The 16,243-nt window shown below is 38.0% G+C and overlaps 1 protein-coding gene across 3 annotated transcripts in view; it reads left to right on the plus strand.

Annotated features, from left to right (window-relative positions):
• The first annotated feature begins 3,219 nt into the window (after positions 1-3,219).
• Positions 3,220-16,243, plus strand: part of LOC133658044 (interleukin-1 receptor accessory protein-like 1) — a 496,379-nt gene continuing 483,355 nt past the window's right edge. For 2 of the 3 annotated variants that reach the window (XM_062059657.1, XM_062059673.1), the window contains exon 1: positions 3,220-3,681. The gene's annotated coding sequence lies outside the window, so the exon portion shown is untranslated. Of the gene's footprint in view, positions 3,682-11,455; positions 11,827-16,243 lie in introns of those variants that run through there. The other variant, XM_062059665.1, reaches the window with a different exon arrangement.

Consider the following 16,243-nt stretch of genomic DNA (forward strand, 5'->3'; position numbering starts at 1 on the left):
CCGGATCAAACCTGTTCAGGCCCGCGGGCCGGACGTTTGACACCCCTGACCTAGAGCAAGAGCGACATTGTTTTTGTAAGAGGTATCACCAAGGAACTACTTTTTTCGGCGTTGTGACACATCGCCTTACTCACTGCTCCTCCGACTTTAATACTAGCTAGCTAGAGCTGCTAATACCGTTGATTGCGCCTCACCAATAAAATAATGAAGGAGCTGGAGCTGGATGTATTTTATAAGCAAAATAGATCATGTCCCCATTACCTGTATTGTTACTGCGTCTTACTAGCAGTTTTTCATTATTTGGATTACACAGAAAAGGGAAATGAGTTCTAGTCTCACATAGGGAATGATGGGCAAAATTCCCCCCATAAAAAAGTCCAGTTTCCCTTGAAAGTAAAATACTAAGTCTAAAGTTTTGACTGTATTAAAACGCATCCAAAGCTGATCTACTACAAGGGACACGAGACAAAATGAACACGGAGGGGGAGAAAACACAGAGAGAAGAGCATAGAGCTTGATACGAGTTTGGCTTACTGTACGAAACAGGAATCTACGTTCTGGCCCAGAACGCAGGTCCGCACTGGCTTAAGAAGCCCAGGGAGCTCATCAGTGACAGGTGTGCAGATTGCAGATTGATTGTAGCTGCCTGCTGCAGCCGGAGAGGTGCGCTCTTGGAGGTGCGCCTAGCGCAGCGAACAGATGAATGCGCACTGAGGTGCGCCCGGGCCGTGACACAATACTCGTTATTATAGCACTGATTATTGGATTTTAGTAACTAATATAACTTTCTTGGGAACCAGATCCTCTGCTGTGCCTATATGTTGTGCAGATCAACAATCTCCCGCACCCCCTCCCTCCAATAAAAAAAAAAATCAAAATTAAAACACATTTTTTTCAAATGTTCCTAAATTCATAACAAAATAGAGCAAAGTGCATGCTTTTATTTTGAAGCCATGTCCGGTAAACTTGAGTCTATGCAGTTCGAGAGAGAGAGAGAGAGAGAGAGAGAGAGAGAGAGAGAGAGAGAGAGTTCATTACTGCCACAAGTGGTGAAAAAGCATATTGCAACGGAGTCCAAATGGACCATAGCTGAGAAACACATATTTTTTGGCTCGCCGCCCAACAATGGTTAAGAAAAACTGGTCTGTAATGCAGAAAGAGATGTGCAGATTATAGTTGTGTGCTGCACGTTCAACAACATGATGAAATGCAAAAGTTCGAATCATGTGGCAATGTGGCGGGAAATGAGTGTCTCCATGGTGCTGCTGGTAGTACACGTAAAAGCTTAATTTAAATGGGGCGGTCCGCACCACGTTTGCACTTGTTATCACTTGTACACACAGTCTTCGTAGATTACCCGCAATACTCGTTATTATAGCACTGGTTAGTTGGATTTTAGTAACTAATATAACTTTCTTGGGAACCAGATCCTCTGCAGTGGATATATGTTGTGCAGATCAACGATCTCCACCCACACCCTCCTTCCCCCACCCAAAAAATCAAAATTGAACGCATTTTAAAATTTTTCCTAAATTACTCTCAAAATCAGGGGTCCCCAAACTATTCCGATTCCGGCCCGCCAGTGTCCAAAATCAGGCCCGCGGGAAGTCCCAAGTATAAAAAATAAAAGATAAAAAATAAAAGTAAAAATATATATCTATTTCTTTTTCTGTCTTTTCTTATCCACTTTGTACCGCTTGCTACTCACGGTGTCTAAAAATGCATTTTTCTCATCGATAACGTGACATCATCGCATGCGTGGAAAGTGCGCTATATATATCTAATATATATATATATATATATATATATATTAGGGGTGTGGGAAAAAATCGATTCGAATTCGAATCGCGATTCTCACGTTGTGCGATTCAGAATCGATTCTCTTTTTTTTTTTTAAACCGATTTTTTATTTATTTTATTATTTTGTAATTCATTTATTTATTTATATATTTATTTATTTTTTAATTAATCAATCTAACAAAACAATACACAGCAATACCATAACAATGCAATCCAACACCCAGCAACACTCAGAACTGCAATAAACAGAGCAATTGAGAGGAGACACAAACACGACACAGAACCCCACATCCCGACTGAAATATTCTGGTGTGAAAGAGGGATGTCAAAAGTAGTGAAACAAAAATTAACATTATCAACAACAGTATCAATTTTAGTTACAATTTCAACATAGCAGTGATTAAAATTCCCTCATTGACATTATCACTAGACATTTATAAAAATTAAAAAAAAGAACAATAGTGTCACAGGGGCTTAAACTTGCATCGCATCTCATAAGCTTGACAACACACTGTGCCCAATATTTTCACAAAGATAAAATAAGTCATATTTTTGGTTCATTTAATAGTTAAAACAAATGTACATTATTGCAATCAGTTGATAAAACATTGTCCTTTACAATTATAAAAGCTTTTTACAAAAATCTACTACTCTGCTTGCATGTCAGCAGACTGGGGTAGATCCTGCTGAAATCCTACGTATTGAATGAATAGAGAATCCTTTTGAATCGGGAAAAAAACGTTTTTGAATCGAGAATCGTGTTGAATTGGAATCGATATTGAATCGAATCGTGGGACACCCAAAGATTCACAGCTCTAATATATATATATATATATATATATATATATATATATATATATATATATATATATATATATATATATATATATATATATATATATATATATATATATATATATATATATATATATAGCCCGGCCCCTGGCCAAATTGTTTTAACCCAATGCGGCCCCCGAGTCAAAACGTTTGGGGACCCCTGCTCAAAATAGTGCAAAGTACCTGCTTTTTCGAGAGAGAGAGAGAGAGAGAGAGAGAGAGGAGAGAGAGAGAGAGAGAGAGAGAGAGAGAGAGAGAGAGAGAGAGAGAGAGAGAGAGAGAGAGAGAGAGAGAGAGAGAGAGAGAGAGAGAGACCCACAAAAAATCAAAATAGAACGCATTTTTTAAATTTTCCTAAATTACTCACAAAATAGAGCAAAGTACCTGCTTTTATTTTGAAGCCACGTCCGGTGGACTTGAGTCTCTGCAGTGAGAGAGAGAGAGAGAGACCCCCCCCCCCCCCACCCCAAAAAAATCAAAATAGAACGCATTTTTTAAATGTTCCTAAATTACTCCCAACATAGAGCAAAGTACCAGCTTTTATTTTGAAGCCACGTCCGGTGGACTTGAGTCTATGCAGTTCGAGAGAGAGAGCGAGAGAGAAAGGGAGAGCGAGAGAGAGAGAGAGGGGTGCACAATCTTGCTCCACGAGCATCATCACTTCGGGATATCCACGCTCATGTGGTCCTGAGCGAGAAAAGACACGGCCGATTTCCACGGGATGATCACATCGATTACTGCCTCTATTATTGATTTTTATCGGGGGTGTTATCGACAACGCTCAGTCTTTTAAACATGGTTTCCTTCTTTGCCGCCTTCTGGAAGTGATTGGCTGCAGGTGCGCCAGGCTCGCTTTGGCAAACATGTCCTTTTGGGAGCGACGTTGAAGTGCACGACTTTGGGGAGTCCTCTCTGAAAAGAACTAAAAACATTCAAAATAAATAAATCTGTGTAGCCAAGGACACCCTCTTTAATCACCGCCATGGCTTTTTAAAGTGACTGCGCGGGGATTTTTTTTTTTACCATTTGGAAACTGTTGTGCAGGTAAGTTCATCTTTGTGTTGTCACGTCACAGAACCGCTTTAAAGTTATTGTTTCATTCGGCCTATTAAGACCAAACAAGGTTTAAAAAGCAGTCATTACGCACAGCAACCTTGCCGGCGCTCTGCGAGCCCAAAACGGAAACCATTCGTGACTACGCCAACATGACCGGAAGCGCTTTTTTCCGTCAACGTCAGTGAGTGGACAGTGTCATTAATTGTATTCTGTCCCCGGGCTGAAATGTTTTTTTTTGACGTGTTGACGCTTGTTTGGACGTCTCCCGGTGCGTCACGACCGTGTTGACGTTATATCTGGTGGAGTTCTGGTTATTGCTCACCACCTCCTCCCTGCTGCGTGGATCCCCTCGGCTGTGGGCCGATGGCGAATGCTGACTTGTGCCCATGCATGTTGGAGCCCTGCTGTGGGGCAGACTTTTACGTGGCGACTATATGAAGCACTGCAGGGTTGTCAGAGTCAAAGTGAGACCTGACATCTGTCCCAGCATGATACAACCCCTAAACAACGTTGCAAAAGAGTTGTACTTGTAAATTGAGACAACGTTGGTGTCTGACGTTGGATCCATGTTGTTGCTTGGGAAATGACCAAATTTCAACGGTCAAATCGACGTCGCAACCTGACGTTGAATAAGCGTCGCAAAAAAGCATGTTGTTTCAAAGTTGTATTTGTGTTGTAAAATATTGGTTAGAAATTGACCAAATTTCAACGGTCAAATTAACGTCAGAACCTGATATTGATTAAACGTTGTCAAAAAGCATGTTGTTTCAACGTTTTATTTGGTTTGTGGAATATTGGTTAAATCGACGTCACAACCTGACGTTGAATAAACGTCGCAAAAAAGCATGTTGTTTCAAAGTTGTATTTGTGTTGTAAAATATTGGTTAGAAATTGACCAAATTTCAACGGTCAAATTAACGTCAGAACCTGATATTGATTAAACGTTGTCAAAAAGCATGTTGTTTCAACGTTGTATTTGGTTTGTGGAATATTGGTTAAATCGACGTCACAACCTGACGTTGAATAAACGTCGCAAAAAAGCATGTTGTTTCAAAGTTGTATTTGTGTTGTAAAATATTGGTTAGAAATTGACCAAATTTCAACGGTCAAATTAACGTCAGAACCTGATATTGGTTAAACGTTGTCAAAAAGCATGTTGTTTCAACGTTGTATTTGGTTTGTGGAATATTGGTTAAATCGACGTCACAACCTGACGTTGAATAAACGTCGCAAAAAAGCATGTTGTTTCAAAGTTGTATTTGTGTTGTAAAATATTGGTTAGAAATTGACCAAAATGCAATCGTCAAATTAACGTCAGAACCCAACATTGACATTGGGCTCTGTACCGAGGATGTCGTTGTGGCTTGTACAGCCCTTTGAGACACTTGTGATTTAGGGCTATATAAATAAACATTGATTGATTGATTGAAACGTCGTCAAAAAGCATGTTGTTTCAACGTTGTAAAATATTTGTTGGAAATTGACCAAAATTCAACGGTCAAATTGACGTCACAACCTGACGTTGAATAAACGTTGCAAAAAAGCATGTTGTTTCAACGTTGTATTTGGGTTGTAGAATATTGGTTAGAAATTGACCAAATTTCAATATTCAAATTGACGTCACAACCTGATATTGAATAAACGTTGCAAAAAAGCATGTTGTTTCAACGTTGTTTTTGTGTTGTAAAATATTGGTTAGAAATTGACCAAATTTCAACGGTCAAATCGACGTCAGGACCCGACGTCGATTAAACGTCGTCGAAAAGCATGTTGTTTCAACGTTGTATTTGGGTTGTAGAATATTGGTTAGAATTTGACCAAATTTCAACGGTCAAATCAACGTCAGAACCCGATATTGATTAAACGTCGTCAAAAAGCATGTTTTAACGTTGTATTTGTGTTGTAAAATATTGGTTAGAAATTGACCAAAATTCAATGGTCAAATCGTCAGAACCCGATATTGATTAAACGTCGTCAAAATTGTTTCAACGTTGTATTTGGGTTGTAGAATATTGGTTGGAAATTGACCAAATTTCAACGGTCAAATCGACGTCACAACCTGACATTGAATAAACGTCGCAAAAAAGCATGTTGTTTCAAAGTGGTATTTGTGTTGTAAAATATTGGTTAGAAATTGACCAAAATACAACGGTCAAATAAACGTCAGAACCTGATATTGATTAAACGTTGTCAAAAAGCATGTTGTTTCAACGTTGTATTTGGGTTGTAGAATATTGGTTAGAAATTGACCAAATTTCAATGGTCAAATTAACGTCAGAAACCAACATTGACTAAACGTCGTCAAATACCATGATGTTTCAAAGTTGTATTTGTGTTGTAAAATATTGGTTAGAAATTGACCAAATTTCAACGGTCAAATCGACGTCACAACGTGACGTTGAATAAACGTCGCAAAAAAGCATGTTGTTTCAAAGTTGTATTTGTGTTGTAGAATATTGGTTAGAAATTGACCAAAATTCAATGGTCAAATAAACGTCAGAACCCGATATTGATTAAACGTCGTCAAAAAGGATGTTGTTTCAACGTTGTATTTGGGTTGTGGAATATTGGTTAGAAATTGACCAAATTTCAATGGTCAAATTAAGGTCAGAAACCAACATTGATTAAACGTCGTCAAAATGCATGTTGTTTTAACGTTGTATTTGTGTTGTAAAATATTGGTTATAAATGACCACATTTCAACGGTCAAATCTACGTCACAACCTGACGTTGAATAAACGTCGCAAAAAAGCATGTTGTTTCAAAGTTGTATTTGTGTTGTAAATATTGGTTAGAAATTTACCAAAATTCAGTGGTCAAATAAACATCAGAACCCGATATTCATTAAACGTCGTCAAAAAGCATGTTTCAACGTTGTATTTGGGTTGTGGAATATTGGTTAGAAATTGACCAAATTTCAATGGTCAAATTAACGTCAGAAACCAACATTGATTAAACGTCGTCAAAATGCATGTTGTTTTAACGTTGTATTTGTTGTAAAATACTGGTTAGAAATTGACCAAATTTCAACGGTCAAATCGACATCACAACCTGACGTTGAATAAACGTCGCAAAAAAGCATGTTGTTTCAAAGTTGTATTTGTGTTGTAAAATATTGGTTAGAAATTGACCAAAATTCAATGGTCAAATAAACGTCAGAACCCGACATTGATTAAACGTCGTCAAAAAGCATTTTGTTTCAACTTTGTATTTGGGTTGTAGAATATTGGTTACAAATTCACCAAAATTCAATGGTCAAATAAATGTCAGAACCCGATATTGATTAAACGTCGTCAAAATGCATGTTGTTTTAACGTTGTATTTGTTGTAAAATAGTGGTTAGAAATTGACCAAATTTCAACGGTCAAATCTACGTCACAACCTGACGTTGAATAAACGTCGGAAAAAAGCATGTTGTTTCAAAGTTGTATTTGTGTTGTAAAATATTGGTTAGAAATTGACCAAAATTCAACGGTCAAATCAACGTCAAAACCCGACATTGATTAAACGTCGTCAAAAAGCATGTTGTTTCAATGTTGTACTTGTGTTGTAAAATATTGGTTAGAAATTGACCAAAATTCAATGGTCAAATAAATGTCAGAACCCGATATTGATTGAACGTCGTCAAAAAACATGTTGTTTCAACGTTGTATTTGGGTTGTAGAATATTGGTTAGAAATTGATCAAATTTCAATGGTCAAATAAATGTCAGAACCCGATGTTGATTAAACGTCATCAAAAAGCATGTTGTTTCAACGTTGTATTTGGGTTGTAGAATATTGGTTACAAATTTACCACATTTCAATAGTCAAATTAACTTCACAACCTGATATTGAATAAACGTCGCAAAAAAGCATGTTGTTTCAAAGTTGTATTTGTGTTGTAGAATATTGGTTAGAAATTGACCAAAATTCAATGAACAAATCAACATCAGAACCCGATGTTGATTAAACGTCGTCAAAAAGCATGTTGTTTCAACGTTGTATTTGGGTTGTGGAATATTGGTTAGAAATTGACCAAATTTCAATGTTCAAATTAACGTCAGAAACCAACATTGATTGAACGTCGTCAAAAAACATGTTGTTTCAACGCTGTATTTGGGTTGTAAAATATTGGTTCGAAATTTACCAAATTTCAACGGTCAAATTGACATCACAACCTGACGTTGAATAAACGTCGCAAAAAAGCATGTTGTTTCAAAGTTGTGTTTGTGTTGTAAAATATTGGTTAGAAATTGACCAAAATTCAATGGTCAAATAAATGTCAGAACCCGATATTGGTTAAACGACGTCAAAAAGCATGTTGTTTCAACGTTGTATTTGTGTTGTAAAAATTACAAATTGACCAAATTTCAACGGTCAATTTGACGTCACAACCTGACATTGAATAAACGTCGTCAAATACCATGTTGTTTCAAAGTTGTATTTGTGTTGTAAAATATTGGTTAGAAATTGACCAAATTTCAATGGTCAAATCAACGTCACAACCTGACATTTAATAAACGTCGCAAAAAAGCATGTTGTTTCAAAGTTGTATTTGGGTTGTAGAATATTGGTGAGAAATTGATCACATTTGTATGGTCAAATTAACGTCAGAACCCAACATTGATTAAACGTCGTCAAAAAGCATGTTGTTTCAACGTTGTTTTTGTGTTGTAAAATATTCGTTGGAAATTGACCAAAATTCAACGGTCAAATCGACGTCACAACCTGATATTGAATAAACGTCGCAAAAAAGCATGTTGTTTCAACGTTGTATTTTATTGGTTCGGAAATTACCAAAATTCAATGGTCTAATCAACGTCAGAACCCAACATTGATTAAACGTTGTCAAAAAGTATGTTGTTTCAACGTTATGTTTGAGTTGCTCAACGTCAGGACCTAATTAAACAAGTTCGCAACGTTATTTTAATGTCTTGTGCCTGTTGGGGTGCACTGCAGAAACATAAACAATCATTCAATGCATGCTTGGATGGCTTTGATGTGTAAGATGTGTGAACTACAACTATAGCGACTTTTGACCCTTTCAAATGCTCTCCTGGAGGTAAACAAAACCCCGGACATCTGAAAGTGTTGGTCAGTAGAGCGGAAGCTCTTAAGTTGCAAAGATGTAACCAACTCCATGTAACCTTTACTGTCTACTGTATTTGTGTAAACTAAAAAAAAAAAAAAAGGATTTATATGAAACCAGTATTACCAGACTTGTCTTGCAAAGACTATTCCTGTGCTGTAAGTATTAGTTTCCTGTGATAAATATGAAGAAAGTTATGACTTTAAGTGTGGTCTTTTTGTTAAAAGTGTCATAACGTGATTAATATTTATCCCATTGGTATAATTGAAAAAACTTGCAAAACAATTTAGAAAAGGTTTCACAGTTAAGGTGTATTTTGATTTGAATAAATTCATGAAGTTAGCGTTGGAAGTGACGGGAAATTTGAGTAAACATGGCCGGTTGGACTGGACTTGTGAGTCACATAACGACCAGGAAATTGACGGGTCCAAAAAAGTCAGTGTGCGATTTGATCAGTTTTAAAGATATTTGGCAGAATAACTGATAAATGTACAACTAATATTATAATAGGGATTCCAATGAACATGTTACTCACCGTAGATCTTTTGCAACGGTGTTATGTCGAGTTTTAAATTGCCAAATGTTGTCAAAGCTTTGTGGTGCGAGTACTTGTTCAATCCGAATACAATGTGTTTTGCGTCATCGGTATTGGTGTATGGCGGTGATGAAAACAACGCAAATGCAGTTGAACTCTGAAAACAGCGGTCCGGTCGTGACTCAGATTGCCCGATCAAGTGTGAAACTCGCTGAGTGAGTACTGCGCATATATAGCCAGTGGCGATTACACACTTACCTATTTTGTGAGCATCAAATGTTACCTTTTGACGTGCAGTACTGCCTCGTTTATCGCTGTTGATTGGTTCAGTAATAATAATGTAATAATTTTCGCAAATTAGGAATCCGGGTTTCCCAAACGGATTGCCAATATAACATAAGGATTGTGATGATAGGCAAAAATCCCAAAAAAGTGCTACCTTTTGACGTGCAGTACTGCCTCGTTTATCGCTGTTGATTGGTTCAGTAATAAGAATGTAATAATTTTCGCAAATTAGGAATCCGGGTTTCCCAAACAGATTGCCAATATAACATAAGGATTGTGATGATAGGCAAAAATCCCAAAAAAGTGCGGTACCCCTATAAGTGTTCAAGGTGATAATATAATAATCCCCTAAAAAATGTGGTGATGCTACAATATATTAAGCACAATGTAGCGAGGTACGACTGTGCTGTCTCACATTTTCCTACCACAACTTACATCTCGTTACGGTAATAGGTATTGATGGGTAAATGATTCACACGCTGTATTGAAGACTGCACTGTTACGGTGGAACCTTGATTCAGGAACTAAATTGGTTCTTGAAAAGAGTTCGTAAAAAGAAACTCTGGCTGCACGATATACCGGTATTATAGTTAATACCGGTATATTTTAGAAAGCAGTGCATATTTGAGACAATACCGTCATACCGGTATCTTTTGATCTGCCTTAGTTACGACCGTTTGTTCTTCTCTGCGCCTGACAGGCGAAGCACAGGGCGTCCTCTTTGGCTCACCCTCGCCCCTTGAGTGTTTACGGAGGCTTTCCTGACGCGATATGACGCACAATTACTCGCTGCGAAACAAACTTAAAAAAAGGAATGGCGCACGGTACGGACTTCTCGACTCCCGAGTTATGCAATGCTTTGGTCAGCGACTGCATTTGGCTTTTGGTGATTGACTGTAGACATACACCAATTTCCTTTAGAACCTATATCTCTCCTTTAGCGACTTTTTTACAAATCTCACCTGTCTGTTACAAAATAGACCTGAATAGACCCGCTCATCAGTGCAGTGTAATCCGGTGCGCCCTATGGTCCGAAAAATACTGTACAAAACTCCCTAACTTTATTAGCCAGGCCGCTACAATGATTAGAAATGTAAAATACATCCACTTGACCTTATTTGTTTAATCTTTGCCTGCAGCAAAAGGGGCTCGGGAATGTCGGTGGGACGGCAGTGTTGACAACGCTGTGAATACTTCCTAAGACTTTCAAACCAAACATCGCTTGTCCATTGCTTTCTTTCGACTAATGTTGATCCAGTGAAACTAGAACAAATATGTAAAAAGGCTAACAAACGTTTAAAAAGTATTGGGTAGTCGATCCAGATGTTGATACTATTGATACTTTGTGTAGTATCAGTATATATATATGATACTAAAGTGATTAGATTGATATTTTTCTTGTTCTTGTTCTTATTAGTGGAAAATATTTACTTTTTTCCATTGGTGTTATTATATGCAAACTTACAAAGTAATTATGTGGATACTGGAAGGCTTTGAGGGCAAAACCCATATAATTTAAATGGGAGCCAAGAGTAGTTTTTGCTTTTGTTCAGTTTTTGTGCACTAGCCACTTTATTTAGTTTGAATACATGCATGTAGCATTCAATTCCACAAATGTAATACATAATCTGATTTACAACAATATCACAAAGTCATGACAGATTTGGACTTTATTTATGGTTCTGTGTTTTGTGTTATTTCCTATCCATCACTCTTATTTTCCACTTCCTGTTTGTGTCCTTTTGCCTCCATTATCCAGTCTCCCTCACCTGTATCTGATTGGCAATCAGGACACACCTGTTCCTGGTTGCCAACAGGATGCTTTATATGCCAGCCTTGTCCTCTAGACGTGACTGGATCGTTGTCTTGCTTTGTGTGCTTTGAACCTCCATGCAGCATAGCTTTCTGTTTGCTTGCTTGATCTAATTTGCCTTTTTGTGTCATTGCAATAGTTTTGGTTGATGAATACTTTTTACCTGCAACTAGGGGTGCAACGATTAGTCGACAATAACATTTGTCATCACTCGTGTTTTCCCGGGCAGAAGCGGGTCTGTGCCGCCATTCGCATGAAAACACCATGTAAAGTGTGAGAACATTTCCTGTTATTCTTGTTAAAATCATGAATACCTTGCTCATTTTGCAAAGCTGACTTTGTTTTTATGGCAGAATATCTGTGATACGCAAGCATTTAATCCGGAGGCATGATGTCGGACATTTCGAGGGGGGATGCGGTCTCAGCCTCGGTAAGCTTGTCGTGTGCCTTGCTAACTAGCTAACAAGTGTGAGACAAAGTTGTGTGGAAAATAACTTTAATTATCATTTTAGCCAAAGTCAGCCAGCTTAACTTTGTCTACACCAATTCAAGTACTTTTTAAAGCAGCACCAATTTGGAATGCCCTAAAAAAACACACAATAACAAAGATTAAACATGCAATAGCCAAAATTTTAAGAATTATTCAAAGATATAATTCTACACATCAAGTCTATTAGAGTGCTAAAACTACCAAAAGTTAATCAATAGTGAATATACCAGTGTGCACCTTTTTAAACATAATTACAATATGCTTTATTTCTTTTTGAGAGAGTTAGATTGTTTTGTTGTTTGTCCTCTTTGCTGCTAATTTAAAATACAAAAACAAGGTTAATTGTTTTTTTTTGTTTTTATTTTTTTTAGCACTTTACCTTTCTTTTTTTTTTAATGGAAACATTTTAGAAATCATTAACATTTTTATAACCGCTGAATGAGCAGCACAGTTCCAGTATAAATAAATATTTATGAATTAATTGATCATCTTTGTGGTTAGCAAGCACATGCTTTAAACTTGAGCTGCATTTAAAGGTCGATTACAGCTATTAAATATGTGTACGCTTTATTATCCGACTAGTCGACTAATCGACTATCAAAATAATCGTTAGATGTACCCCCACTTGTAACACAATCATGACACGTTCCAAGCTCATTTCCACCGGACCGTAACACAATTCTTCATCGAATAAGATAAGCTTGATAAAAATGTTTTATTGCGTCTATCTTAGTTACATGCTATAATGTGTAGTTCTATAGTCTATTGTCAAAATATCGGATCGGGACTTGAAATGGGCTGAGATGTAGGCCAAAAATGTCCCTATAGTAATTAGGTAAGTGTTTTTCATACATTGTTCTTTGAGTAATTTCACATGATCAAGCATTTTCTAACATTCCACACTAAAACATAATAAAAGCATGTATGATTCGTGCTGATAACATGTCAACCATCAATATTGGCATTGGTCAACACTCAAGGTAGGTAGGTCTTTATTGTCATTGCACAAGTACAACAAAACTTTGTTTTTAGCACAAACCCGTTCAAGATTAGACAAACAAACAGTGTACAAGGTTACAGAACAGGAACACTGATGGGTCGCCAAAGGCACCCTGTAAAAGATGGGAGCAATTCTAAACGCTGGGGGAGGATGAATAAAAAAATACAATCTAGACTGCGATCCTAAGGGGGCCCAGTCTGGAGTGGGGAAAAAAAATAAAACAACTCCATAGCAAAGCACATATATATATTACAACATACAACTCAAGATTTGCAACAGAGGGGGGGGGAGTGGGGGCTACGGTGGCAGGCTGCAGCTCTTCAGGTGCTGCCTAGCCATCCATCAACCCTAAGGGATTCAAGGCTCCAATACCGTTACATTATCAGAGGTGAAAACGTATCGGGAGGCCACTAGTAAGATATAAACAATGCTTAATTTAGGCCAGAAATGCGTACAATATGCTTAAAAAAGCAATATAACCGAGGATGGACTTGAGCTGCAACATCGGAAGCGCAATATGGCAAAGGATGACTGTAATCATCTTTGAGACCCTTATTTACTGCAAAATTGCTTTCACTTGCACTATACTCTGCTCCGTATTCTGCCTTTCAGTTGCTTCTCGCTATTATCGGGCCTCAACATGCGGGGTCAAGATTGGCCACAGGGACAGAAGCACATGAATTAATAGGTTAGTGTCGGTGGCCACTTATCGGAGGCCCAGCAGCTACATATCGAGCTGAGTCGAGTGCTCTCACTCAGAAATTGATTTAAATGGAGATTATGTCATCTGGCATCTACATCGCAATTGTTTACTACCTCGTGGGAGTGGATTTTCCCCATGATCCCTGATGAATACCATTAAAGGACATGCATGTAAAATGTGCTTTAATTGACATGCATTTGTGGCATACTGCGACTATTTGGTTCCAATTAGCCTTTACTACTTCCTTTTATGTGTGTGCAGTAATGTTACGGTTATGAGCTGATCAACTGTTCGGTGAAAGGTGATTTATCCGCTTTTTTTCCGCTTGAGTCCCTCTACCTCTGGTGTTGAATGGAGCAGCGGGGATGATATCAAGCATGCGGCACCTCTGCATTGTGGCGGCGCTCTTTGAGGCCTTAAAGCATCTGAAGCCATGGCAGGCTTTCCCCTCCCTGTCTTGATTGATAATTGTAATTCTCAAGAAGCGGTCACTGCGCAGTGAAGGGGTAACCAGTCAAAGGGTTTCAAATGAAAGAGTTCATTAATGAGGTGGGAAGTAAGGGATGCCTCTCGTCCCTGTGTGAGGAGTGATTGGAGCAATTGACAAGGATTTGTTGCAGAGGAAGTTGAGCAGGCGCACCTCCATCATGGCCATTAAATCACATTAATATGCCGTTGGTGGAAATGGAAATACAGAAAGGTGATCTAACTTGTGTGTAAACACAACAAAGGCCTGCATGACGGGACCTATTGACCGTCTTTCAATGCGATGGACAACATACATAATAACGGGTGCAGCCTCAAGTTAAATCTTTTGAAAATCCAATTCCCATGAAGGTGCACGGCAACCCCCCGCTCCCCGTCTCCACATGCACACCTTTCTTGATCGTAAATCACAATCACTTGGCATTGATCTAACTCAGAGCTATTTATTTTTGTTGCCACGGTCATGTCATGAATTGACAAGTATGGTAGATCACGTAGATTACGATGTGCCTCGACATACAAAGACGAGGCACCTATGTTTCAATCCGTCAGTCCTAAAGGTCCACATTTTTTTCCTACCTTGAGTTTTTTATATCATCGCTTGTTACACACAAACCCTACTCACCTTTCACCAACAAGGGATGTTAAGAGTAGGAATGTAACAATAAACGGTAATCATAATAACAGCGGTAAACATCCTGACGGTTAGTATTACCGTTCTAAATTTAGATTAGGGAAAACCCGTGATTGACTTGTCCAGGGTGTACCTCGCCAACTGCCCGAATGCAGCTGAGATAGGCTCCAGCACCCCCCGCGACCCCAAAAGGGACAAGCAGTAGAAAATGGATGGGATGGATGATTACCGTACTTTGATAGACTCGCGGACTGACTGGCGCCAGCTCGCTAGCCTAAATGCTAACATGAAAACAAGATACATTGTCTTTGCCCAATGAATAACCACATACTCTAATAATCTAAACATATACAAACACTTATATAAGCAATTAGCTTCTACAGCAGGGGAAGCTAATTGTTTATATACGTTTTTGTAATGTGACCGTGACCCGATTGTCATTGGCACATTACAAAAAAAACAAAAAAAAACATCAAAAATTGGGAAAACAGCAAGAAACACAATGAGAAAAAGCCAAAATGTTGACATCAGCCAATGACACAAAGCTTCGTCTTTAAAAAAGTAAACAAAATAATTTGTAAGTTTTTTCCTAAAATACAGTAAAAATAAATAAAAAAAAGTATATATATATATATATATATATATATATATATATATATATATATATATATATATATATATACACAGTCGTGCTCATAAGTTTACATACCCTGGGAGAATTTATGATTTCTTGGCCATTCTTCAGAGAATATGAATAACACAACAACCTTTCTTCAATGGTTGTGTGAAGCTATTTATTGGCAAACAACTGTGTTTACTCTTTTTAAATCAAAATGACAAAAGAAAGTACCCAAATGACCCTGATCAAAAGTTTACAGACCCCAGTGACTTTGATCTGATAACATGCACAAAAGTTGACACAAACAGGTTTGAATGGCTAATCAAGGTTCCAATCCTACCTGTGACATGTTTGTTTGTAATTAATGTGTGTGTATAAAAGGTCAGTGAGTTTCTGGGCTTGTGACAGACCATTGCGTCTTTCATCCAGTGCTGCACAGATGTTTCTGGATTCTGAGTCATGGGGAAGGCAAAATAATTGTCAAAGGAGCTTCAAGAAAAGGTAATTGAACTGCATAAAACAGGAAAGGGGTATAAAAAGGTATTCAAGGAATTGAGAATGCCAATCAGCAGTGTTCAAACGCTGATTAAGAAGTGGAAAATGAGGGATTCAGGTAGACCAGCAAAGATTTCAGCCACAACTGTCAGGAAAATTGTTCGAGATGCAAAGAAAAATAAATAAAGGACACTCTGAAAAATTGTGGTGTGGCTGTTTCAAGATGCACAATAAGTAGGCACTTGAAGAAAAATGTGCTGCATGGTCGAGTCGCCAGAAGAAAGCCATTTCTGCGCAAATGTCAAAAAGTATCCCGCTTACATTACGCCAAACAGCACAGAGACAAGCCTCACAACTTCTGGAACAAAGTAATTTGGAGTGATGGCTTTCTTCTGGCGATTCGACCATGCAGCACATTTT

Source organism: Entelurus aequoreus, linkage group LG01, assembly GCF_033978785.1.
Source record: "Entelurus aequoreus isolate RoL-2023_Sb linkage group LG01, RoL_Eaeq_v1.1, whole genome shotgun sequence".
In the NCBI taxonomy this organism is placed as follows: domain Eukaryota; kingdom Metazoa; phylum Chordata; class Actinopteri; order Syngnathiformes; family Syngnathidae; genus Entelurus; species Entelurus aequoreus.